At 38.0% G+C, this 27,070-nt stretch overlaps 1 long non-coding RNA gene across 4 annotated transcripts in view; it reads left to right on the forward strand.

Moving 5' to 3' along the window:
* The first annotated feature begins 743 nt into the window (after window positions 1–743).
* Window positions 744–27,070, forward strand: part of LOC105354181 — a 32,737-nt gene continuing 6,410 nt past the window's right edge. The window contains exons 1-5 of one of the 4 annotated variants that reach the window (XR_002290365.2): window positions 744–1,009; window positions 1,157–1,346; window positions 4,286–4,313; window positions 9,614–9,815; window positions 18,606–18,656. This is a non-coding gene — a long non-coding RNA (uncharacterized LOC105354181). Of the gene's footprint in view, window positions 1,010–1,156; window positions 1,347–3,597; window positions 4,189–4,285; window positions 4,314–4,689; window positions 6,309–9,613; window positions 9,816–18,605; window positions 18,657–27,070 lie in introns of those variants that run through there. The other 3 variants (XR_002290364.2, XR_002290366.1, XR_002290363.1) reach the window with 3 other exon arrangements.

Here is a 27,070-nt window from a genome sequence, read left to right on the forward strand (position 1 = left end):
TTATTTGATTAAAAATAGTTGTTATTCAATTTATTATTCTGAAAGTAATTCTCTGTGGTAGCCTAAATTTAACGAGATTCTACATTTGTAAAAACTTTTTTGGGGCATTTGTTGAAAGTATTTATTAAAACATGCTACGAAAAAAGTGTAACCTTTTGAATTTGCACTTTGTGTATTTTCTGTTCTATCTTGTTTATGGCTTTAAGGGGTTGTTGGTTAGGAAAACGGTTTTAGCATAGTCAGCTGGAGGTTGGAAGATATTTATAGATCCGAGGAGCCAGAAAGACACAGGGGACCAAAAAATGACAGAGACGAACCTATTTTGACTGGTATGACCCGTTTGCTGAGGCCACTTAACATCAGTTTTAGTTAATTCTGTTTTTTAATTCCGTGTACTTTCATATACAAACACGACAAGTATAATTTCGTGATGTATTTTTTTTTGCCTTCACTGGGACTCCACATTGAACTCGTAGTGGCTCGCGCTGAGATATTGATGTCTGCTCCAGTTTGACAATGGGGCTGAATGGAGGTAAAAAAAAACTCCGAATAAAACATGCAATCACAGCTGCCCACAACCCCCTTCACCCCGAACACCCCAACCCAAGCACTTACAAACCCCACCCCATTTTTCTTGCCAGCTGAATTAATTTGATGCTATTTTTAAAAGTCGGTGTTTCTAAGGGATACCTAATGACGCAATGACGTCAATGCAGGTCAATAGCACACTGTTGGGGAAGAGGACTAGAGAAAGAGAGATGCACAGGCCCATAAGGAAGACAAGGGTCTGGTCTTTGAGAAGCACGTGCAGCCTTTTCCTTTGTTAAAGATTTCCTGAATGCGTCTTTGCTCCAGGAGATCTCTTCGTTCGTGAATTCCAATAACAATGTGGACTCAGAGTCGCGCATTTCCCTCCTCATTCATGTTTTCCTCCTGCAAGTCATTCACACAGGAAGACACCGAAGCGCACACAGACACAAAGTGTCTGCGCTGTGAGGATGAACCGTGAGTGCGTCTCCCTGCATGTCGGAAACCCCCTGTCTGGTTCTTCCTCAATGGGCTAACATTTGGATTTGCTCTTTCCTTTCCGATCAACCTCTCAACACTCAAACCCTATCTCTCCCCCCCTCCTCCAACCCACATTTCTTTTGAATAGGTTACAGGTTGAATCTCAAATTGCAACAACAAACATCTCAATCTCCGCCGGAGCAGGAAGACGACGCACATCGGACATTTTCCACCCTGACGCACGGGGGAAGACTACACGCTGCCCTGCGCTGTCGTGTCTCAGTTAGCATTAACGTTGACTTTAACGACTTTAAAAAGAAAAAAAAGTAATCACGAAGGTAAGTGTCTTTCGTTGGGTGGTGGTGGGGATCCCAAAACAGTTACATGGGGGGGGGGGGGGGGTCGTTTTAACTAATCTAACTAATGAAACAGGTTTTCTCCTGATGTTTTTATCATCATCATTATTATTAGACAAATATTTTATGACGGATAATTACATGTTGCTCTGACGATGAATGTTACAGTGCTCCTGATAACAGAGTTACAGACCTCAACATCAGCACGTTTCTGTTAAGATTCAGAGACATTTTTAGACCAATGATTCACGGAGCATAATTTTTCAAGTTTGTATTTAGCAGGAAAAATGCTTAAAAAGCTTGTAAACTTTGATCCCTGTCAATGTTTTTGCTTTGACTGGTGTTTGGCTCAGCGGGTTGAATTTTGCATGCACGGGAAAGGGGCTCCGCGTATTACGACTACTCACGTGATGGAAATCCTCAGTTTATGCAGGTTTGCCTGCATGCATGCCTAGTAACAACAAAGTGGTATAGTTAAACTTTGGAAATATATTTTTTCACTCCTGCTGATTAAATTGATAATAAATTCTGCATTTCTATTAATATATTTCTATATTCAATGCAAGACAGCAAACCAAGCTTATAAACTATACTACTATAAACTGGCGTCGAGTTTTATCTGTCTTTTGTTTTGGTAAACATTTTAAATAGATTTATGAATCTTGAACGCTCTGAATTGTCTTTTTTTCCTTAATATTCAGCAGCTCTGAGCTGCATTGAAGTGCGCTAATGTAAGGGTGGGAAAAACATGACACAAGCGAAGTTTATCAATGTAAACCTATAAGAATTCATTGACTGTCTTAAGCCTATCAGCATTATTAAAAGCACTCTCTCGTGGTCTCTTGTTCTTCTTAACTGAGCTTAGGAAAAAACATAATAATTAAGCTTTTTAGTACACTTTTTATATAGGAAACAATAGAAAACACAACAACCTGTATTCAGTGTTACAAACACTGCAAAACCGGTTTCCCCATCAATTCACTTGGTTGGATGCCTGTAGGGAGGAACCTTCTCAGTTCAACTTAAGATCATACACATTTTACCTCTCCGACCAAATCTCCTTTACTGGCACCTATAACCTACCAAGAAGGATCTCATGTTGATTCTGTCGACACCTTGTGGGAATCTGAGAGTATTACAGTGAGAAATTCCCGCTTCATCTCCCATTGATACTGCTCTTCGATTAAATGATCGTGGTCTACTGGGAGTTGTGCTTGGATGTGTGTAGGCAATTTAGTATATGTATGTGCACGCGCGTGCAGAGTGTGGCTTATGATGGTCGTTAGTAGATCCTCTTCCATTACTTGTTTTCCTGATCTTTACATATTTTTTCTCCAATTTCTTGTCTAAATAAAACAAACTGAATGCCACAGAATCTATCTACTTTTTCTTTCTTGTGTTTGTCTATAGGGGCACAATCAGTCCACAGTGCCTATAAGTACTAGCACAGACTCCAACAGTGTACAGTTGGCCTACAGGCAGGGATAAAAATAGCACGCACCGATGCGACGGGCGCAGCCCTTTTCCATTCTGAGAGACGACTTTTCTAGGATGCCACTCATTCAGGATACTCACTAGCCTTATTTCCAGCCCCCACCCTGTGCTATCTGCTTCACCCCTCTCTGTAAATATCTTCAATATGCAGATGAACGCAGACGTTGAATGTAAAAGAAAGATGTAAAGTAAAAATGTTGTTTAGAGAAAGGTGAACACGGAAGGTTTATTGCTGCGCCCTTGCACGGACAATCCACTCCCCGTGGGTCTTATCTGTGGGTGAGCAGGGTCTGATGCGTGGGCATGGCCGGTGAAAATATAGGAGATGTGGAGCTGCCACTGACTCCTTGTGTTTTCTGAATGTTTTGCCCGCCAAATTCACTGGATGCTGGGATATAAATTCTCTAGAAGAAAACATCACCGACACTTTATTTTTGTATATGTGTGTGTGTGGAGGAGGAGGGGGGATAAATACAGACAAGGTTGGTAGGCAGGGATAGAGGAGAGGGAGGGGGGAGGCTGGCTGGAAACCCTGATGCTCCAGCGTTAGAGGAGGGATTCTTTTTTATTATTTTACCTGGAGATAACCTGATCTAAAGCTTCTAATAGTCCATGCCACATTGGCAGCTGCATGTTCCTCGTTCCCTGCTGTATATGTTTCTTCTTTCATTGTGCATTTTCGCAGGGCTGATCACAGAGCGGCAGTCTTTAATCAGGCTCTACGGGCTGTAAAGTGAGTGAATCTGAACGTGACGTCAATGCCTAGAAACTGACGCAGCCCTTCAACATAAATTGGCTTTTTATTTATTTTTCCCTCTTCCTCTCCCTTCTTCTCATCAGCAAACCGTAATTACTAAATTGTACAGCTGGTAGTGCGTGTTTGCTCGGACCTGTTTTGGCGTTCTCGAGTGCCACACTGGGACGAGGAGCTTTTGAAGAGACATCTCGAACATAGACGGTGAAAATGGCAGCCTTGGCCAGTTGCAGATCTGAGTTGTTGGGAAGAAAAGTGGCGGGTTTAATCGCGGAGAGGGACGCGGTTCTGCGCGAAGACTCGTGTTTGAAAAAAAATCTCTGCAATGATGCAACGGAGGGGACTCTGGGCTTTTAAGCACAGTTGAAGAAGCAGCAATGTTGTTTTACTTTGCGCGCAGTTTACGCAGCGTTCCTTAAATTTGACTTTACGAGTGTTTGGGTTTTTTATAGTTTGCCTTCTTCACGCTGTGACCTAAAAATAGCATCATAGTTTGGATCGTGCGCCAGAAATAGACAGACGGGTATCACTTGTATAAAAAAGGAGGCGATGCTGGGCAAACTTGGACGTACCCCTGTAAGCCTAAAGTAACAAATAGAGGACTTAAACTGTTGCATTTCTCTCAGAGTTTTCTCTAAAGTATTTCATCTTTTTTTCTTTCTTTTTTCTGCAGTTTAGAGCAAGGACGAGCATGAGCTACGGTGAGTGACACATATGCACACGCTGCTTTTAATTCTGTGTACTTTTGTGTATTTAGTGAATTCCTCTTGGAGCCTATGCTTCTCCTCTTCTCCAAATTTCACCCTCCCTCTGCTCTGTCTCTGCACACAAGAACAGTTGGCTCTCAGACATGCACATGGATTTTTACTTTATTTTATTAGCAGAAGCAGCCCTTCCTGCACAGTAGGGATCACCCTCTTTATGTAATAAGTTAGAGCAAAAACTCCCTTTGTCTGTTGGCGCTGTTGAGTCTTCATCACGTTCTCCCCTCCCCTATGCTTAACCGCGAAAGCCAGGGTAGCCCTTCTTTGGCCAGCTCTAAAGGACGCCTTTCCCATCGTTTTCTTGTTTTTTAAGAAGAGTCATGTTGACTGAAAAACGGCGGTGGAGGCAGAAGAGGAAGAGGATGTGGTGGTGAAGTGAAGGAGCTGTTGCTGCTGCAGAAACCAGGCGCACCGCATGGGGAAACCCGGAAGCTGACCAGCAGAGGTGGTGCTGAAACCACACCAAAGTGGCAGTAGTGGGCTGTTGCTTCGTATGTGTTCGTGCATGTGTGTTTGCGCACGGGAGCTGGTTGGGGTTTCAGGAGATTTGTTAATTCCCCTGTTTGGAAACCAGAATCGTTTTTTCCCGGAGCATATGCTTGAAGTTTCCTGTTTTGGCGACAATTTTCACAAACATGTTATATGTGAGATTCTCTTGCGTATGGTTTGAATGGGATGAAACTAAGAGACGGGGAAAAAGGGATTCCAAAAGCAGCGACCAGACTTGTTTGAATAAACTTTTCTTGTGCTTACGCGAGCCCCGTGATTTCTTCCCGAAACTCAAAGCAGCTTGAGATTCCCCATCATTTTCAAGCGAAGCAGCGTTGCCATGGCTTTCAATCAATGTGCAGATGTGTGACCAGTAACAACTATGCAATGAAGGCTTTATAACGGTCACGTGACTATGTGTTTTAGGAGCTCTCCTCAGTGAAACTGCTTTCTAAGTCGTTGCAAGAGACCGAAGAAGCTCTGTTCGCGTGGTCTCTACTCCAAAATAGACGAGATCACCCTTTCAGTATCAGTGCCTGTTGGAGAAATGACGAGTATGCGACTGCACAGCTCTGCAGTCTAAAGGGCACGCGAGAGCGCGCTCACAACAGTCCGGTGAGTGCGCGACTTCAGCCAAATTTCCCAGCCTACAGCGCACCATCGATGAAGTAACACATCTACCGCCTGTCCTTGTCATGCAGCATCCAAATTGCACGCCACTTGCGATTCAATACTCCATCTAAGAAAGTACAAATGAAAAAAAATGTACACAGCATCTTCGGCCAAAACGCACCAAAACCTTCACCAGGGATCAGATCTTGCCCAGTAATGCAACGTCGGACGTGTAATTCGGGTGAAAACAACACAGATTACCGAGTCGTGACCGCCAAAGTGAGTGATGTGCGCGTTGGTTGCGTCAGGAGAGCCAGTCACTGTGCAGTGCAGACGGTGGGTGAGAATCGTGACTGACTAGGTTGCAAATGAAAAGACCACCCAATAAAAGACAGGGAAAAAATACCCACATTGGGAGGGGGTGCGCTTGAAGGAAGGGAGGGGTGGGATGTAAGGAAAAATATGGGGTCTGGAGTCTGGGCTGGACCTTGGCACTAACCCTTTCCCTTCCCCTCCCCAACCTTTCCCACGGAGTCCCAAATGTGTCGTTTGTCCCCTGAGCTTGTTTTTGCTTCCAGCCCTGCTGCTTGTTGGCATGCTTGAATGTAGTTTCACCAGTGATCGTGGGGCTTAGTTGATGGACGGAGAGAGAGAGGAGGAAGTTAGTTTGGAGGAGGGGGAGTGGTCGGGGTGAAGACTGGGGCACTTTTGGATCGTGACCCGTCCTACCTTAATACAGGACTTCTCCTTAGGGATTCTTGACTTGTTTTGGGGACAGAGTTAGGCTTTCAGAAAAAAACCCTCAAAGGAACTGTTGCAGGTAATAATGAGGTAAGTTGATCGTTCCATGCCTTCATTTCTAAGCTATACTAACAAGAAACAAAATCCCATTAAAGCCCAAATGTGTAAAGCAAACAGGGAGAACTCTGCAGCTCGTGCTCTGTTCGAATATGTAAACTTTTGTAGAGCACTCCATGTGCGTGGTTTCTTACAACCTAAAAAAACTGTACAAACTGAACATTGTTAGAACATTTACCACACTGTTACCACAATGTTGCAAGACTGAGCCACGAATGGACCCTTGCCGCCACTTCCCCGTTCGGAACCCCCCGCGACGCGTCGTGCTGTGGTACCCTCCGGTGAACTGGGTGACCACGAGTCGCCTCGGATGCGTCCTCTTATGTTTTGATGCAAGGTGGGAGGTAAAGCAAACATTCCCACACCTTGGTCGACGCAGTTGCAGTTTATTAAGAGCGCCTGTTTGCGTTTCCCAGAATGCCGTGCAGCCTGCAGCTGCCTCGTGATTAGAGGAAAAAGGGGCGTTCTTTGTGATGAGGTGAAAATGGCTCGGTCTTGTCGTCATTTATCTTGTTTATTTTTGTTATCATTGCTTGGTGTCACTTGTCGCAATATGAAGCCCAGATAATGTTGGTTAAATACCTTTATTGGGGGAAAACATCTAAAAAAATACTGCTGATACCACCATTAAATGTTTTATTTCTAAATCAATGCATAAGCATACACTTTGCTATAGATCGCAATTTGGTTTACCGTCTTTTTTTCTAAAAGGGGGGTCCCTGTATGAGCGAGACACCGATTGGTTGATGACGAGGTTTGGTTTGCTCCAATGAGATCCCTCCCTGCTCTCTTTATTGCCAGCAGTTTACAGCCTTGCTCCCTCCTCACCCAGGGCTCTGGAGCGGGTGCAGACAGCAAGCGCTTTACTATAGGGAGACGCACAACGGAGCCGAGAATATCATACACAGAGAGCGCGAGCGCGCTGACAACAAAACGCATCGATGCACTGCTCCCACTGATCACACGCGCCATGCACATCCGTGTGTTTTTCTGAGGAAAAGAGATAAGCAAGACAGGGAAAGAAGGAGAGAGCAGAAAGGGATGGTTGAGGGAGGAGAAAGGAGAGGAGGGAGAGAAGGGAGGATATCAACTGGAGGAGGAGAGGGGAGTGAGAGCGCAAGGACCTTGGACAGCTCTCAGCTGCAACAGCAGCAGCTGAAGACCCTTATTCCCTCACTTCCTTTTTTAATATTATGTTCATGCATCCCTTTATCTGGCTTCTATTGTATCTTGGAGTGAAATACTTGCCTCAGGTTGTCGAACGCTGGAAATATTACCGAGTGAGTCGGGATGGGAGATAAATTCACGGAAGCGAGCAGACTATCTGAGTGTCACGGAGTCTCCGTCGGACGACAGCAGCAGCAGCAGAAGCAGCAGCAGCAGCAGCAGATAATGTCCTTCACAAATCTTTTTGCGGTCTGGGCTTGCTGTTTATGAATATTAATCTGGGAAGCCCTTACCCCAAAAAGCATTTGCGGAGGGCGCATGCCCCGCTTCAAGACATCAACAGAAGACGGCTCCACTCATGGAATTTTACAACAATCCAAAAAAAAGAAGAAAGAAATTAAACGCAACACACCTCTAGCGATTTTTCTACTCATTTTTATTTGTTGCTTTAGTCTTACCTGTATTTACTCTTATGATTTCCATCATTTTCACGGCTGTAATGACTTTGTTTTATTTGATTTCACACTTTCTTTTTGTAGTTCAGAGTTTCCCTCCTTGTTAGAAAAGTTGCTGCAAAAGCTCTGCAGTCAAGGTTAGCCTCAACTCCGAAGCAGTACTTTGTTCAGTTGTCCAAAAACACATCAACCTCAAAGTTTGACCAATTAAGCCATAATTTCAGCTTTAGCCCCCCACCCCACATGTTCCCCCCATTTTTAAGAGCACACTTGAGCGCACCCCAGCAGAGGTGTAAGCACTGGGAGACCCCATGAAGTTCCACGTGTGCATGTTTTGAGGAGGGTGGGGTGTCACCTTAATAAGATGAACTTCCATATGGAAAAAAAAAACGTGAGAAAGAGACACACATCCATGAGAGAAATGCACAACGCACGGGATTTCCCGACAAGCCGGCCACGCGGGGACGTGTCATGAAGGAGCAGCTTGCAGTAACTTCCTCACGCGATGAGCGCGCAGCCCTGTGTCCACTCCGGGAGAGAGCATGGCCTTCGTGCGAGCATCCACTTCCCTTGAACACACGATGTAGAATGCGCACGTGTCTGCCTCCCAGTTTTGTGAATCGCAGTGAATCCAATTCAAGCATCTCACTTCCCTATACTTCCCCACAAAGCCCCTAGCCGCAAATGTCCCTCCACACTGATATCAAACGATCCTCAACAAACATTTACGCTTATTATTGACCCGTAATTTCGGAAACCTACAGAGTTGTTTTGTGTACTCCACAGCAACACATGAGCAAAACTTTTTCTTTTGGTTGAAAACTAAATGATTTGTACACAATATATTGGTCATACCTAAGAAAACAAACTTGGCAGACGTGCGTTTAGGGTCTTGACAGACAGAGTGAAAAGAATCAAATACGGTACAACTCAGTTTAGCCTCGAAAAAAAAGGCACACGCAACTTTATATTCAGTCTTCTCTGCGCGCATCCGAGTTCAAGAAGTGGAAAACAAAGATTCACCCCGAGACAGTTAGAAGTTGAAAAGTTTATTTGTGCTTTTTATAGGAAATGTGCGCTTTAAAAAACAATTCAGACTAAATCAAAAACACGCATATGTGAAAGTAAAATGATTCACTGAGATCAGGATGTTGAGGGGAAAAATAGCCTGTGTGTGTCTTTTGGACTCTATATATAAAAATAACTTAATCTTAAAAAAAACCATTAAAATCCACAACACAGAGGAAAAGTCAGACAAAGATGAGGCCAAATCTAGCCTACCAAAAATTTGGGGCAAAACCAGACAGAAACTGTGGTATTTCTTGTCTTAAAATATGTTGAAACAGCTGGAGACTTCAGATCCAAGGCGCTGTGAGCTGCAAAATGTGACGCAAACGACGTACCTGCGTGATTGCCTCTCTATCCCCTGTGCCAACGGAAAAATAAAAATATGTTTGAGCAGTGCCCATCTGATAAACCTCAAAAACCCAATTGAAACATGTCTGGAAATATTAGCAAATGTTTAAAACTTACAATAAAATCTATCCCGATCCTTGTTTGTGTCTTTGATCAATGTGACTCCAAAAAGTTCATTTTTCCTTTGCCTGGTTCATCTCCAGTAAAGTATACTTTACGCATGGTCACCGTGTTTTACAGGAATAAAAGGCCACGACAAGAGAGCTAAGATGTGAACGGGGTGTCTTGCGTGGATCCTGTTGCAGCTGCAGCTGGAGCCCCTATCGTGCGCCAGAGGAGAAGTGTCCCACCACTTGGATGTAGTTACCCAAGGAAGACACTGTATGACCTCCGTCTGACACCTCATCCCTGTGTCCCCGCCCCATCTTCACTCCTAAAACAGGTAACTGCACCGATCGTAAAGTGCGGGAGGATGACGTCAAAGTCAAATCACTCCTCCAGGTGCGTTTTGCTCAGGCTCGTAATTGCTGTTCTTTGCACGTGAGCAAGAGGTGCGTCTGCAGTTGTCCTGCTGGATTATCTTGTCTGCTTCCGTGTGCTTTGTCTACTTTTCTGGCTTGAAATTAACTGATTGGTTACAGTTAGTTATGTCGTTGTTGACGCTTTTGCCTGGTTACAATCAACAGTAATTGGTAATTGTGCGAAAAAACGGCACTTTATGCAGCGCAGCCTCCTTTAATTCATTGCAAATTTCAATTTTTTGTTAACTTTTTTTTGCAACAAAATCTCAATTCAGTCTTCATAAAAGTAAAGAATTTGTTTTTGATTTTGTGGTACACCCTTGAGGTGTTTTATTAAAGTATTGAACATTTCCAGTAAAACGTCTCCCACCATTAACGGAAAGAATGTGTTGTGGAATTTAGGTGTGAGCATGCATCTGCTGATGGCATACACCGCAAACAACAGTGGGCTGAATTTGATGAAACTTAAATGTGAATAGATTTGACATCAATTCTTGTTTAATTGTTTTTTTTTGTACACATATTTCATTTATACTTGATTATATTGAAGAAATACAAGGAATGTGGAAAACCTCACCTGCACTTTTCAGTACCAGGTATTTATCTCGGAGTCACACTGGTTGAATTTTAGGGTAATGATGTCCTGGATCCATTTTAGGTCAGTGAATCGGATCGTTCAAAATGAGCCAATATTGACTATGAATTGAATCAGCAACCACAAATTATAGGATGAATGGAATTGTTGTAAAAAAAGAAAAAAAAAGAAAAACCTTTCACCTATATATATTTACCTACCTATGTTACCTTTTTACTTAGTTTTGGGGGCTCATGTGCTGGTCACGAGAGAAAAGTCATGCAAAACTATTACCCCACGCACTTGGTATTTTCAGCAGATGCTTTTAGCCCTCTTCTCTTTTTTTGCCATCAGTCATTTGCAGTGTTTGCAGATGACATCACCGCAGCACAACAAACTGCTTGACAATGTCTTCGTAGTAATTTAACCAAGAACTCCTGGACAAAGTTTAAACTCAAAAGCTCGTTTATTGTGCATTTCTGCATTTACATTGAAGCAATACACATTAAAAAAACACATCAAATGTTTTTTAAGTTTTATAAAATGAATTATCATCTTTATCATTTTCTCAGTAAATACAGTGTTCCCAAAAAAAGAAAATTATATATATTTTCAAAATCCAGAATTCTCTTAGCCTGAGGGAGTTAATGTAATCTGTAGCCAAGGTTAACATAAAAGTTCTTTATCTGCACTGTAAGCCTTTACATACATTTAATCATATTTTTGTGTCAATGTCATCCTTAAAAAACTCTTGTTTTCTTGAAATTAAAAAATAAACAAGATTAATAGGACTGGATACTAATATGATAGAAATATACTGTTGTCAATAAAATAAAGGCCAAAATCCCGGTTTTAATACATGCCTGTGTCATTCCTGAAATTGACCATGGATGAGTTCCTATTTTATTTGATATATTTTGTGTTGAAAATTACCACAAGTAATGTTGTCTACTTAACGTTTTTGAACCTTTTACATTTTTAAACACACGACGAAATGTTATAAAATTTTACTCAGACCCTTATTGAAAATTGCTCAAACCTACAGCTTTTTAGAGTGTAGTTTAAAACAAAATTGTGAAAAACATTTGACGTCAGACATATAATTGTTAAAGTGTAGTCTCAGCCACATGCACATGTGCACATTTTGCAATGGATCAGGGCTGTGTTTTCTAGTGGCGAGTTCTACATTTTTGTCCACAGTGGGCTACAGTGATCATAGCATAGCAAAATGTGTAAAATAGATGCTCAAAGTTTGCTCACTTGAATCACTGAACACTTTAACCCTAATCACAAACCAAACACATGAAAACAGTTTTACGGCTTTTCTTTTTTTCTTGGCTACAGGTTCTGAACAAAATCTGCAAACACGGGAGTAGAAAATATGTTTAAAAAGAAAATGATTTACCAAGATTAGTTAAATGTACAACTTATACTTAGATACAAAAACCCACATTAACTTTCCATCCATTTTCAGAACCTAATGCATCCCTTTCAGGGTCATGGGTTGCTGGAGCCAACCCTGCTACGGTTGAGCAAAGGCAGGGTACAGCTTGGACAGGTCCCTAGTCTGTTGCAGGGCCACACACTCACATGCACACCTAGGGACAATTTAAAGATATCTATTAACCCATGAATCATGTTTTTGGGCTGTGGGAGGAAGTTGAAATAGCCAGAGAAAACCCACACATGCACGAGGAGAACATACAAACTGCACACAGCTTGAATTCAAACCAAGGCCGTCTCACTGTAAGGCGATAGCACTAACCACTGCACCACTGCGCCGCCCATGTTAATGTTCACTTTCAAAATGTAAAGTCTGGCAAATGAAAACCATTTTGATCAGAGATTATTTCATTCCTAATATAAGGTAACATGACTGCAGTAATAGAAAACGACAAACTGCTCTAGAAATCAACTGTTTATCATTTGTCCCTGCCAGGTGGTAGAGCTGAACAGCTCCACACTTCCTTTAACATGGTTTTAATTCATGACTGGGCCAAGAGGATGGAAAATAAAACCCTGACCTCTTCAGCACACTCTTTTGACACAGTATTTGAGATTTTAAATATTCAATTAGTTTTTTTTTTGGTGATGCATATGTGATTGTTTTGGTTTTTAAAAATGCAGTTCAATCTTGGTGAATCCTCTTCATTATTTGATCATCTGTTATATACACTGAGCTGCAAAAAGTTTTTCAGAGTGCAAACGGGCAGAAAACAGAGTTTTTTTTAATCCTCTCAGTTCAGCAGAGAGCAGAACAAATACTGCAGCAGCTTAAAATTTGGAATCAGGTCATCTGGACTGTTGTAGGAAAAAAAGGTTTTTTTAAAAATGTATAAAAAGTTTATTAACAGAATTCAGTGAGCAAGCTAATTCTAAACCCTAAATTTCCGTGTTTGAAACCTGTTACACTCCTAAAATGTAGTCAAGGAATGAATAAATACTCTAGTGGTGGGGACAATCAAGATAAAACAGGTGACAACTGCTTAAAACAAAAAAGTATTTCTTTGTCTTTGGTGGTTGAGATTTAAATCATCCATTCACCACTTTGCCCAGTTCGGTACTAATTACTGTTTTTAACTTCATAACGATTTTCTTCTTACTTTATTAGCATCATCTAAAGAAGTGTTTTGGAGGGATTTAACAAAGAACAAAAACAGAGAAATCACACCTCTCCCAAGTCCAACCCTGACTGTAACCTGTTCTCATCTTTAGAAACATTCATTTCCCCCAAAAAGGAAAATATTCACTTTTTGAATTAAGCGACATTAATACATGCTTGTGGTAAAGACCAGAATCTTTAATACATGTTTTAATGATCCTTGAGAGATGCTTTCAACTTTCCATGTGAATTCATGTAAACATGTTTCTGAAATGAACACATCGGTGGCTCTACTGTTCACCCTTACAGTCAAGACACAAAACAAGCCATGATGCCCAACAAACTCAAGAAGTAGGAATCATTCTATTACAGTCAACTTCTTAACTTCCTGTGACATGAGTCACCACGAGCGGCATGTTGCGTGACCCACCACTTTCTACGGGGCTGGTGTCTGTGATTGCTTTGGATTGGGGAGGGCTCTGTTTCCACATGAGTCATAATTGTTAATTAGATATATGAAGCCACAAACAGAGCAGCAAGTAATCACTCAAGTCACCATTTTGCTGCTTTATTGTGTCAGACAAAAAAAATATTAAAACTGCTTGTAAGAACAATTCTTTAAAAGAAATTCTTAAAAAAGCTGATGTCATGTGACACAAATTTGTTGAGATGATTGGTGAAAAAGAGAACCTCAATGCATGAGGTGCTGATAAAAAATAAAAACTTTATCAGACTTACAGAAACTTAAGTTATATTTGTCAGTACATGTTCGACAGAAATAAATGTATGATGATAAAAACAAAAACCATGATAAATGGAAATAGAATACAGAAATACTTTGGAAGAACTTTTGTTTGCTTACATTTTCCAGACATGACCTGGAAGCATCAAAGTAGCAGTCTTAATTTCTCAAATGCAGCTCAAAGATGTTTCATTGCTTTCCTTAATAAACAGACCCTCTTTTTTAAGACAAACTAACATTTTCCTTTTGTAATTTTTGTTACACAAGATTCCAAGTAATGCTTTGGTCCTACCCAAACACACCAACAGAAATATATGGAAATAAATGCACTTATACGAAAAAAACAATTTACCTTTTAAACTAACAGTTTTGATTTTCCATGAAAATGTATACAGTTATTCTAAAGCAATGTTTAGTTTTGGCAACATTAAGAAGCTTCTACATTAAAGAAGAAATTCCCCAAAAAATAGTCAGTAGGAGTGAGTGAACTCACTTCAAATGAAAATAAATGGAGTAAAACTAAACAAGTGAGGAAAAAATTGGAATAAATCTGAAAGTTGAGATATAAAAGATAAAAAACTTGAAAATCCATCCATCCATGTATTTGAACTATAGAAAATGGAAATCACAACACAACGAAAACTATAGAAAATGACTAATACGTTTAGTTTACCCCCAAAAATAAATTTTTATTCATTATGTTTGTCTTTGACTCTTGTCTTGGAAGATAGTTTAAGACCATATCTATGAATTTCCTGCATGGGCTTGAATGGAGGCATGGCTTGTACTGGCATCACTTCCCAACCCTGTATGTTGATGTGGTTTTATTAGGGCAAGGCGATCTTACTGGTTCACATTTTTACATTTTGCTGCCATTTTTAAGTAATATTTAGAATGAGCAAAACAGCATATTTTGAAAAAACTTGCAGAGCTTAAGGTAAAACTGTAGCACATCTTTTCATGTTCCAGATATCACTATAGTAGATGTTAGTCATAGCAACTGGACTTAAAATCTTCTTCAGCCACTTGGATGAGCGGCCAAATATTTCAAGGAAGAAGTCCAGTTGCTATGACTCAACTTCAAGATATTGAAAAAACCCGGAGAAGGGAGTTTACCGACATGTTCCAAAAATAATAGCACTGCAAGCTGAGTCTTAGTCTGATCTAAACTTTATGTTTGAAAATTTTGTATTAAAAAAATTAAAAATCATGTAAGCTGAACTTATTTTTCCTGTGGATCGACAGTTCGAATCTCATCTGGTAAATCAAACGAGATGTCAATGTCAGCAAATCAGCTTCACAAGTTCCAAAAATTCATTCAGTTTCAATGATTGAAAAAATATGGTCATGATGACTAACGGTCTCAACTCATAAAAAAACGTACCTGCTTTTGTACTCCATCTTTGTATGATGTGATAAATGTCAACATTGTATTTATTTATCGACAGTGAATCAAATGATCTCTTTGTAAAAGGATTGCCTCAGATAACAACCAGCTTTGTTTTTGTAGTGAGGGAGATGCTGCCCCACACCGTCACACTCCCTCCACCAAAAGACAATTCACAGTTTATGCAGGAAGCAGCGTAGCTTATTCCAAATCTTCTCTACACCACTCTGGGCTCACCTCTGAAAATAGAATTCCTCATAATGTTCAGGTTCTATTGCACATGTTGTCATGGTAGGTCTTCTGGCAGCCCTGTGAGACCAGAGGTTGAGTCAAGTTTGTTCTGGATTTTCGGACATTTAGCCATCGGATGTATCATCCAACACACTTTAACAGTACATTTGTTAAAGACAAACGTAACTACCCAAGTACTGAGGAAATATTCTCACTTGGATGTTATCGTCTTGGAGTGACCACCTTGTTACCAGTCTCTCTCAGCGTTTCATGAAACAGGGCCATTCAGTTTGGAGATGGTAGAGGAGCTTATTTCATACAAAACTGCCATTCTTTTTTTGGGGGTACTAGAAACTCAAAACAAGTCAGTTACAATATAAATATTGTTGCTGTTCTGAATTGGCTGGAAGAATTCAGCAAAATGTGCATTGGCCCAATCCAGCTCTGTTTCTCATTCCCACAAGTTCCTTAAAAAGTGACTCCGTTCAAAGACTCACAATGGGATAGTAATATCTCAAACAAATGTTTCATTAGGACTTTAAAACTTAAAAACTGGCCTTGGTTGCAATTTTAACATTTAAAAACTATTTCTATGCATTTTGTGTTCAGTATTTTGTAGTCTTCCAAAGGCTTAGACCAAATCCAAATTCATTCCCCATCCCTACGGTTTCTCCCTACCCTTACATTTAGCCCTCTAAGCAGGGAGTTATGGGAATAACCGTGTTTTAAAATCAGGACATAATTACCACTCGACGTTGCCAGTCATCTTTGTGAGAGCATAGCTGGGAAAATACATAACAACATCAGTTTTATAACTTTGAAAGTCATTCTAAAGAAAAAAGTCATGGTTACATTTAAATGCAAATGTCTGTGCTTCAGAGCACACCCATGTCAAGAAGTGTGATTCTCCTTCACGTCAAAAGCGCGACACAGATCACCTCCGATACCTGCGGAGGGACAGCCAGCCCTAAGTCCCTACGGCTCCACCTTAAGGTGCCCACCGGACTTTAGAGTCTTTGTCGTTTAAAGTTCTATGAGTGTAGTCAGACATTATATCTGTCCAATTTCTGTTATGGCTTTTGTTATTAAACATTAGAGAAAAAAGAAAAGTATAGGATAAAAATGTATTTACATTTAACCATAACACATTTTTTTCTGCTTGGGTAAAGTTGTTTTGATGTTTTATTCTGAAATTTCCAAATTTAATGCAAAATGAGCTGATCAATGTTAATATTAAAGTTCCAAAATGTAGTTTTGGAAAGGAGTCATTCTTGTTAAATGCAAACCAATACTGTACAAGGTATAAATAATAATATGTCATTGAGCAGTATGGTTCTGTGATTTTTATTCTGTATTAATGTCTGCTGTTTGGAGACATGTTTTCATTTGTCTATCTCTTCACCGAACTCTCTGGGACTTTGTTGAGTTCCACTGTGATGATGGTGGCAACCGGATAGCATTCAGTCTCCTAGCCCTTAAATATAGCAGAGAAAGTGTGTGTGTGTGTGTGTGTGGATGATCAGGTAGAAGAGAATGTGTGAGCGTGAGTCAGTAAGTGTCAGCTGGAGTGCGTCAGTCTACAAGTGAGAATTTATTTGTGAAGTTGTGCGCTCGTGACATATGCGACGAAGTGTGTGAAACTGAAGCGTTTGCAGATCCCAAGAGTTTGCAAAACATTGGATATTTCTTGCTCACAAAATACTTCTGTTATTCAAAACTAAGGCAGGAAGAGAATTTTTTTAAAAGTTGCTTCACAGTTTTTAATTAAAAAAAATCAAAAATTGACCCTTTACCACAAAATCAACTCCCTGCCTCCTCTTCTCCTGAAAAATGTTTATCACTCCCCTACACATAAGAGATTTTTCCTTTGACTCCTAAACAAAAATGCCCATTAAGGCAGTAGTTATTAGATGATAAATGAAAAAATGGTCCAAATTAAAATTCATAAAGCAACCGTTGCAGGAAAGAAGGTGCTGAAATCAGGAAGAGAGATGGAGGTGCAGGACTGCCTGGAAGTGGACAGGAACCCACAAACCAAAACTGTTCCAGGATTTAGTTTTATCCAAAACAACTGGTACATTAAAAAAAAGACTCAAATACAAACAGATACAGAACCGGTTAGATGGTGTTGTGGCGGTTTAGATCTCGTATTGCGACCTAATGCATAACTTTGGTATGTGAGGATCTTTAAAAGTTGTCAATAGAAAACGTCATGACTACTTATTTAAAACACATCACACAATTATTTCACTATCAGTGATAAAATAGGAGCCAGTCAACCTGCAGTAAATGATTAAATTACCCCTTTTAAATGTAAATGTGAGAGGAAAACACGTATTTTCCAAATCAATATATAATAGAAATCTTGTAGAAAAATCAGAGCTCAGAAATACATAAAAAAACTTTACAATGTTTATTGAAAACAGGTAATTTGATTGATTCTTCCTTTGTATTTGGTGTTTTTCATTTTTATGGCACACTTGCCTGTAAGGGATTTTCTAAAAATGAGTCACACTGCTATACTAGAATTTGCAGATGTCCACAAAAATTAAGGTAAATATTTGGTATCAAATAATCTGGAGACAAAGCAAAAGCTAACAATAACGTATGTTCATTTGTCCCTTTCTCTTAAAGGTTAAAATTTTTGCATCTTCTAATTCTAAACCTGTCTGTAACCCTTTTTGCTTTATTCATCTCAAATAAAACATTTGTGTTTAATTTCTAACAATTTATACTGTCTTTCCATTTTAACTTGTTTTAAAAACATGTTCAATTAGTGGTTTAATTGTATTCAAGTTTAACCAGCAGGAGAACGTGCAGCCTCAGCTCCCAGCATGCCTGTGGGCCAAAACATTTCCAACTATACCATGCCATACTTCAGCATCTGACTGATTTAAAGAACATTTTGCTTCTTATACTCAGGAAATAAAACATTTCAGTAGGAAACATCTGCTAGAGACTTTAATGTGGTTCAGCTTAACTTAAAAATTGCTGTTTCAGAAACACACTCTTGCTGTTTTAACTATTTAGACCAATATATTTCATTGTAAATGTTTTAATTTGTCATGGTAAAATTTCAAATTCTAGAAGAGATTTTGATGACATTTTTTATCGAGAACCTTGGGTTCCACTTATTTTAGGAACTAACTTTTTAATGCCAATTTTTCTTTTCCAGAAGCTGCCATCCAAAACAATGAAAGGCTTTGCAAACCTCTGCATCCCAAAGGTCAGAGAACATTTACATTATTTTGGTCAAAAGGTTTTTCTTCCGTCAATTTTAACTTTCTGTGTCATGATGCTGAATTAAGGAGGGTAAAACGTAGATCCTTGTTTTTCATGAACCTTTATGTTTTCTATATTTTCTTTTGGGGTGATTTCTATTTTAAAATGCTATAACGTCATTTTTTACCATACCTGTTAGAATATCCCCTGGGCTTCAAGCCAATTCAAAACCATGGTGCTAGACACACATGAGCAAAAAGCACAAAAGATGTGGAAGAAAAAGAGGTTGAAAACACAAGTGATCAAAAATAAAGATAATCCGTCTCTAGAAGTAACTTATAGCTGTGTAGTCAATTTAAAAATTAATAAATACATAAATTATGGGGTAAAAACACATATGTAATACATAATGAACGATGAGCATCGTTGTCCAGTCAGGAAATTCTATGTGGAAAAGTAAATCCAGAACAGTAAAGAAAATATCTGCTTAATCAGAAAACCAAACTGCTACATGTTTTTTACCCCAACCCTCCTGAAAAAACAAATGATTTTTTTAAACACAAAGATGAACTAAAAAGTTAGAAAAAGCACCCACAAATGCATTTTTCTTCACAGTTACTATTCTATATGGGCTACGAGACCTTTAATAAATTATGTCCAAAATGAATACATAAACAGTTACATCTGCCAATAAAAACATTATAATTTACTTTCTGGATAGAAAGACAAAGAAACAAAGAAAACCTGTTTATTGCAAACAAACGTGTCAGCTGGAGTGACTGTTTATTTTTAGAATATCAGGTCTGCAGATATGGCAGAGTTGAGAAAGAATTAGGAACTGATTTTTGTTTGTTTGTTTGTTTTAAATATATTTGTTACATTTATTAAAAGTAATTCCTGTCTGAAGAAAACCAGGATTTTTCCTTCTGTTTATTTTTTTAAAGTGTGTCACTAGTTTCTGGCAAAATAAAAGATATTAGCAGCTTTAAGACATTTTTATTTCACAAACATGACACCAGCTTTAAACAGTAACTTGCAGTCACAGTTGATTAAAGGTCAAAAACATTTGTAAAAATAATATGCACAACAAATCCCTATATTTAAACAAAACCAATCAATTTTTTTGTTATGTATTTTAATTTCAACCTTGCTAAAAGTGAAATGTTTGCAAAAAAGGCTTTGTGATACATGACTGTTTTGAAGTTTTCATCAACAAAATACTAAAAAGTATCTGGCTAAAGAAGAAGAGGAAGATAAGAGAGTATGTGATGAGGGTGGAGAAACGGTGGAGCAGAAACAGAGAGAGAATGACATGAAGAAGGAGAAGAAGGACTCACCAGTTAGGTTTCCTTTGGTTTTTCAGGATTTCGTCCCAGTCCAACCACACCTCAAGCTCCCGAGAGGGGAAGTGAGTGAGAGGGGAGAAGAAAGACAGACAGCAGAGAAAACACACCAGAGAGAAGATTCACAGAGGAAAGTGAAAGATTAGGACAAATGCCAAAAAAGTAGAGTAAAAACAACAACAACCAGAATTAAATAAAAAAGTGTGAGGAGATAAAATGCAGATGAAACATTTCCACACATTGTCAGTTGCACATTATAAAAACTACAACTTTGTTTCAAGTAAACTCCAAGCATGAAAAATTAGTTTGCTTATTAGATGAGAGCATAGACTCCAGAGCAATAACTTTTATTTGATTTTAAACTGTCTTTTCTGAGCTACATTTTTGCTCTTTAAGCGTTAGAGGTAGTTTCATTTAGGGCACATGTAACACAGATGCAACACATAAATGCCTTGCCACCCATTAGCAAAAAGTAGTACACTTGAGGTTTTTGTTATTAAGTAAACTTGAGTGTAGCAAGCGTACTAGACCAAGACTAACTAAAGACTTCTTTAGACTAAAATGGAACATTTTAAGTTTACAATATTTAGTTAGTATATAAAAAGTATACTTCAAGTATACTGCCTCACTTTTACTATAAACTAAGTATACTAAGTATACTACACTTAAATTGATTACTTTTTGCTAAGGAACAGTTTGATACTATCAGGAAGAATTTTGATTGAATTCAATTCAATCAAAATTCAAAATGTTGATTTCAGCTTCTATTGGTTATTGTACTTCAGACCAGGAGACGGATTTGTTAGAACAATGAAAAACATAAAACCAGCATCTATTCAGTGCTAGATTGATAATATTTGCTAAAAAAAAATACTCTTGAGGCTTGGCAAAACTGACATGGATCAATTTAGACAAATGAAAAAATGTCTAAATGTAATTTCATTCTTTATTCAATTCTATAATCTTAATTGATAATCAGCTGGTAGAGACTAATAAACTAATAATATGTCCATTTTGAATCTTAACACACAGTTCAGAAACAAATAAAAGCAGAAAACCTTAAAATAATTTATCTGACATTTAGCACCGCTAAACCCAAACTAGTGTGAGGAGGACTCCAAGCATGCCATGAAATGATGATGACCAGGGGGTCTGAAATAAGTAATGACAAATGGAATATTTGTTTAATTTAACAATTGTCATATATACAGTATATATGTGCAATTTCATATGCAGTACAGGCAATGCAGTGTATTTTTAACGTAATTTAAATTTTTTATTTAGTTGAATGTAAACAGTTTTTCATTATTTATATATTATTCATATTTCCAAAGCCAATAGATAGGGTTCCTTTGTAAAAGTAGAAGACAAACAATGAGGCTGCACTTTTTTGACAAAATGCCAACAATGGTTACTCACTGGTATGCAGTGTGAGGTTGGAAATGTATCACGACTTCATTTAAGATGACTTGGCCCTGAATGGTCAACCACACCCACGTGTTTCTGCTAAGTTAATCTGTCACATAACAGACATTTTGTAACATTTTGGAAGGTGTTTGTCTTTTTGTGCCTGTCCTATGGCTTCCCCATGGTTTCAGGTTTTTCTTTTTTCATTATTATAATTCACTTTATTTCAGACTCGGATGCGGTCCATAGAAGAAGATACAAATACAATATACATTAAAAAAAATTACATTAAAAATGAAAAAGAGTATAATCGCTGTATCCAGTGTTTCCTCAAGGCGGAAGTGTAGTGGCAGGAACTTCTTTTGGGATCAGTCAGGGACATGATAATTGAATTCTTAGATTTGTCCAGGCGTTCCATGAGGCTGTATGTAAGCTTACGCAGTAGTGCTTCACAGGTGGGGATGTGAGCATCCACAAACAGCTGACTGGCTCTGTACCACCTGGGCATCTGTAGCAGAAGCCTAAAAACATCGTTATAGGCCACTAAGAATTTACAGAATGTCCCACGTCCATAGTTCCACCAAATAGGAGCTGTATACAGAGGAGTGCAGTAAGCTCTGAACAGCGAACACTTCACTTGAAGAGAACACGTACTGAATTTTTTCATCAGCATATTTATAGAGTTTACAGTACTGTCTCTGAATGTCTCTATCATCCCTCCAATCAGCAGTAATGAGGTGTCCAAGATATTTGATAATTGAGGTTTGTTCCAGAGGATTTCCACAAAGCTTACAAAAAGTTTACATTTTTGTCGTCTTTAGTCCTTACAATCATTAGTTTGCTTTTAGAAGGATTGTAGTTAATATCAAAGTCTCTGCCATAGCCGGAGCAAGCTTTCATAAGTGTTTGTATCCGAGCACTGTAGGGGCTAAAAATGACAAGGTCATCAGCGTACATAAGATGATTAAAAGTTTGACATCCAAAAACACACCCAGTTTTTCACAGATTCAACTTAGTAGAAAGATCATCAATATATATACATTTAATAAAAATGGAGAGAGGATTGAACTCCATTACTGACATAAAAAGGCTCAGATAAAACATTGTCACATTTGACAACCATTGTTGGATTAGTGTACCAGAAAGCCAGAAATCATACCAGATATTTCAGCACACCTCGATTAATTATTGATAAAGCTCTGAGGAAAAGGTATAACTATGAAAAAGGTTGTCATAAAATAAAATTGAATTTTATCTTAGTGGACTTCAACTCAAGTTTTGCAATGTTTTATGAAGTGGCCTGCACTAAATCATGTAATGTGTGTGTGTGTGTGTGCGTGGGGGGGGGGGGGGGGGGGGGTGTTTGAATGTAAAAGAGAATACAAAATAAATGCAAGTTTTACTTTTGTAACATACAAATATTTACAACTGTTGTAAATATGCTGTTAAGTGAAAAATAATTAAAAGCAGGACATTTCACAAAATATAAGGCAGAATATGGATAAGCATATACAGTTTTTAGCCGCTTACATGTCCAGTTTGAGGAAGATATTGTTGATCATCTACACATTTGAATCCCAAAGGGATTAAAAGAACACCTTAATTTTTAAGTGAACATGTGTATATACTCTTTATTATTCTTATTTGATAAAAATTATAGTAATTATCAAGATTACATATAAACATGATGGTTATTTCACGTTACTAAATTCAATGTTTCAGTGCAGCACTTTTCAAGAGGCTTTGGACACTTTATGGCTTCAGGTACAACAATAGTGGAAAAAAATAATTTGGATGATTGTTTTAGTGTATTCCTTAGATAAAAGTGTTCAGTGACTTCAAACTTCAGTTTTGATTAGGGGCTAATAAGGACTAACACACTAAGAGGATGCAAAGACAAAGTCAGTGCAAGGTGGAAATACACATTTCAGGCTGTGATGTCAAAGTCTACCCGTTGGAGTCATGTGTGTGGATCAAGTGATTTATGCTCTTTTATCACATATCCTTCCATCTGCATTTGTCTGCATGTGTGTGTGGGGTGGGGGGTGTAATCTTGTGTGCAGGCCTGCAGCTCAAGTGTATAAAATGTTGCTCAGCTAAAAATAAATAAAGGGCTCTGGAGAGGAGCGAAAAGCATTGTGCGCTGTGAGTCACGACCAGGAGTGGTGGTGACGATACACTCCCCTCACTGCGTGCACGCACACACGTAATCACACACACAGACACACACACACACTGAACTGTCAATGATTGACAGATTAGAAATTCATACAAACACAAACATGTTATGGTAATGCTCACAAATCATAAATATTGTTTTATTATGCCGATATCTAATAGGAAAAACTTGATATTTTTTCCCTTTAGATTCCCAGAAAGAAATTCTATCCAACATCTTCACAATGAATCAGATGACTCATGTTGTAGCTTAACGTCTAATTTAGAAACTTTGAACCAAGAGGATGCAAATGCGTGACATTCTTTTTTTGTTAACTTTTTGTTGGTTCTCAAAAATCAATGTGCAGCCTTTGGAAAAAAAATGCTCACACCTTGGTCTTTTTGTTTAAAAAATGTGTTATTCTAAAAGTCCAGTTTGTTATTAGCCTCACAAAATACAATTTAAAAAGTACAAGATTTTCTTTTATTTGCAGAAAATATATTCGTCTTAACTGCATCAGCAGATGTTTATTAATCTGGCAATTTGTCCTTTCATTGTAAAAAGGGTGATGCTTCAAAACTTTACACAATTTCCTGTTGGGACTATGCAGAAATATATATATATTATTCTTCTTTTTAATGTGTCAAGACTGTTATACCACACTTAAAAAAGGTCACTGAAATGTTTTAAATGTAATCAATAATTTATAGAAGTAAAATAATCCCTTTGAAATATGAGAATGTGGAAACCCTGATTATGCAGATGTTGAATAGGCTAAAAACCATAATAGCATGAAATAAAATAAAAAAACAAGACAGGAGTTCATTGCCTTCATCAGGTGAGATGTGAGGTCGTTGTTTAATGATTGAAGTGTGGGTCGGGGTTTATATTTTCCATCACTTCTTCGTTTCCTTTTGAAAGAAAATATACTTTTTTGAGAGATGTTTTTCTGCTGATCCTTTTTTTTTCTTTTAACAACACATTTTTCTGTAAAATGTATGCCCAACCTCTGTTGATTTATTCTTTTCCAAACCCTCTTAATACATTTTTGAGTTCTGTTCTGCTATTTAAGTTTTTTTTGTTAAATAAACAAGCCTTACAGAAAAATCAAGATACAGTTTGTTTCATTTATTCTTAAAATTCACTGAGAGTATGCAGTAAAAACTAAAGTGAAAATCAGTTTTTAAATTGTTTTATTATGTTGATGTTGCCATTTATTGTTTGTTATCCGTTTCCCCCCGTTTTTGTTTTATTTTTTTACTCTGATTTAATCAGTGTACAAAATAAAATGTGCTTTCAAAATGCTACCAGGCTAAAAAATGCTCAGTTTGATGTTGAATACTTCTCAAAACTCTTAAAATGTTTACCTGTTGTTTCATTTTCATTGTTCATGTTGACAAGCTTATGAATATGTTTTTAACTGATTAGGAGTTGTTTTTTCAACATTTTAAACTTTCAAAAACATTGTGGTTAATAAATATTATTATGTGCACAAAAAACTAGTTTCTATGCACGTCTCTTTTGAAAAGTGCTTTATGAATCACAAAAACAACGTCAACCAGCTTTTTTTAAACCTTTTTTTAGACTTAAATCAGAGAAGTAAAATAACAGTAATAGTAATGGTTACAAGTTTTATTTTTTTACAGAAAATGTCTCACAGTTGGCAAAAATGGACATGAACAACATTCTATTTTTTTCTCTAAAGCCAGTTTGGAAATGCCAACTTAGTACATGTGACTGCTGGAAGCAGTTTTCTAATAATAAATGAATTTGAAGAGTGTCAAAACAAACTCAGTAATTTCACCATTTCTATTGAAACACAATAGATTATTTTGTGGTTCCTTTGATTTCTAAGATCAGATGCTTTTCTGATGATTCCCACTGTCATGTCACCAGCTCAGTTGACAAAATACAGAAGGAAAGTGCATTAAATTTAAAAACCTGAACTATCAAGGCCCCTTTTTTAGATCTGGGTCTTACTTTTGCATTGATAATATGCCATTCTATGTAAAGAAAAAAAAATTAGGGGGGATTAAAAAAGTGAGATAATAAGTTTTTCTTAACCTAAAAAAGAACCCCCCCCCCCCCCCCCCCCCCCCCCCCCCCGTGTTATCTGTGTCTACAAACAGGCTGTGCGTCCATCACAGTCCCAGCTGGAGACATGATTGTTTAATGTCCAAATGACTTCTTGAATGGTGTCTTTTTTTTAGCCAGCAGATGATTTGGGGAGGAAACTGGGATCTAACTTTACGAGAAAAAGGACAATTTGAAGGAAGAACAGACTGTTTAGAATCAGGAACAAGCATGCTCATCTCTACCGTCACCTTTGTTTTCTTAAGAACTGCTTGAAATCAGGAATTTCATGTTTGACTGAGACTCATCTACTTCCCCAAACACCACAGAAACACAGAAACACTTTGAATTCCTGTAGGAAACTAAATGGGTTTGACTGTTGACTATGAGCCAGACTTAACCCTTTAAACAATCATTTTATTTTTTCTATTTTTTGCTTTTCGAACAAAAAGTTTCAATTTTTTCCCCAGGTTAATTCAACAATTGTCATAATTCACAAACGTATAAGAGGTTTCCAAAACCTTCAGATGTTAACATATGAATGTAAAACTGCCACTGAGACTCAACATCCACATTAAATTGATGCTTACTTTACATACACCTGCAGAAAAAACAAAGAAATGATGCAAGAAAAGCTTGCAAAACTGTAGAGCTTGTGAAATAACTGGCATCATGTTGAAAGAACCCACAATTTTGGCTCCTGCTGATTTTGAACGACCAAAACATGATTCACCATTAAAGTTTAGACTAGGTAGCATTTTTCATTTGCCTATATTCTATGAATCTTTAAGTAAAAAAAAAGAAAAGAAACTACAGGCATATATTTTGAATCACCGTGTTCATTTCATGGGTTCTCTTTTTTATATCTTAATGAGTATTTTAAAACATGATCTGTTGGTTTTTTTATATGAAACTCTTAGTCGTTAAGAATTTGATACTTATTTCTTTTGTTTGCCGCATGGTTATAAATTGAATTATTCTGATGGTGTTTCTGGTGTTTTGAACCCATCCTAATTCAAAGAAAACAAACAGAAAAGTCCTGCAGAAATTTGATTCATGTTCTCCTAAAATGTTCTTTTTTTCAGTAAAACTAAATGAAAATTTAATTCAGGACTTCTATTTTTGGTTAATGAAAAAAATACTGCGCTCTGGAAATAAATTAAATAAATTAAAGGTTGTTGAGTCTGTTGTTCAAAAAGTTTCCACTGATTTTTTTCCACTGCAGTTTTTACAGTTGAAAATACATGTAGGTCACATAATAAAATTGTAAGTGAATCTGAGGGTTAGGTGACAGAATCAGGGTTAAGTCCTTGTATTAAACGGCTTCTCACAGCACTATGCTTATTTTTACCTACAAATTCTTGCCCTGTCTTTCACAGCAAATTGTTAGTAAATAACTGTGAGCCATACTTTGGCCACATCAGAATGGATAATTAA

Source organism: Oryzias latipes, chromosome 6 (genome assembly GCF_002234675.1).
Source record: "Oryzias latipes chromosome 6, ASM223467v1".
NCBI classification, from domain to species: Eukaryota; Metazoa; Chordata; class Actinopteri; order Beloniformes; family Adrianichthyidae; genus Oryzias; species Oryzias latipes.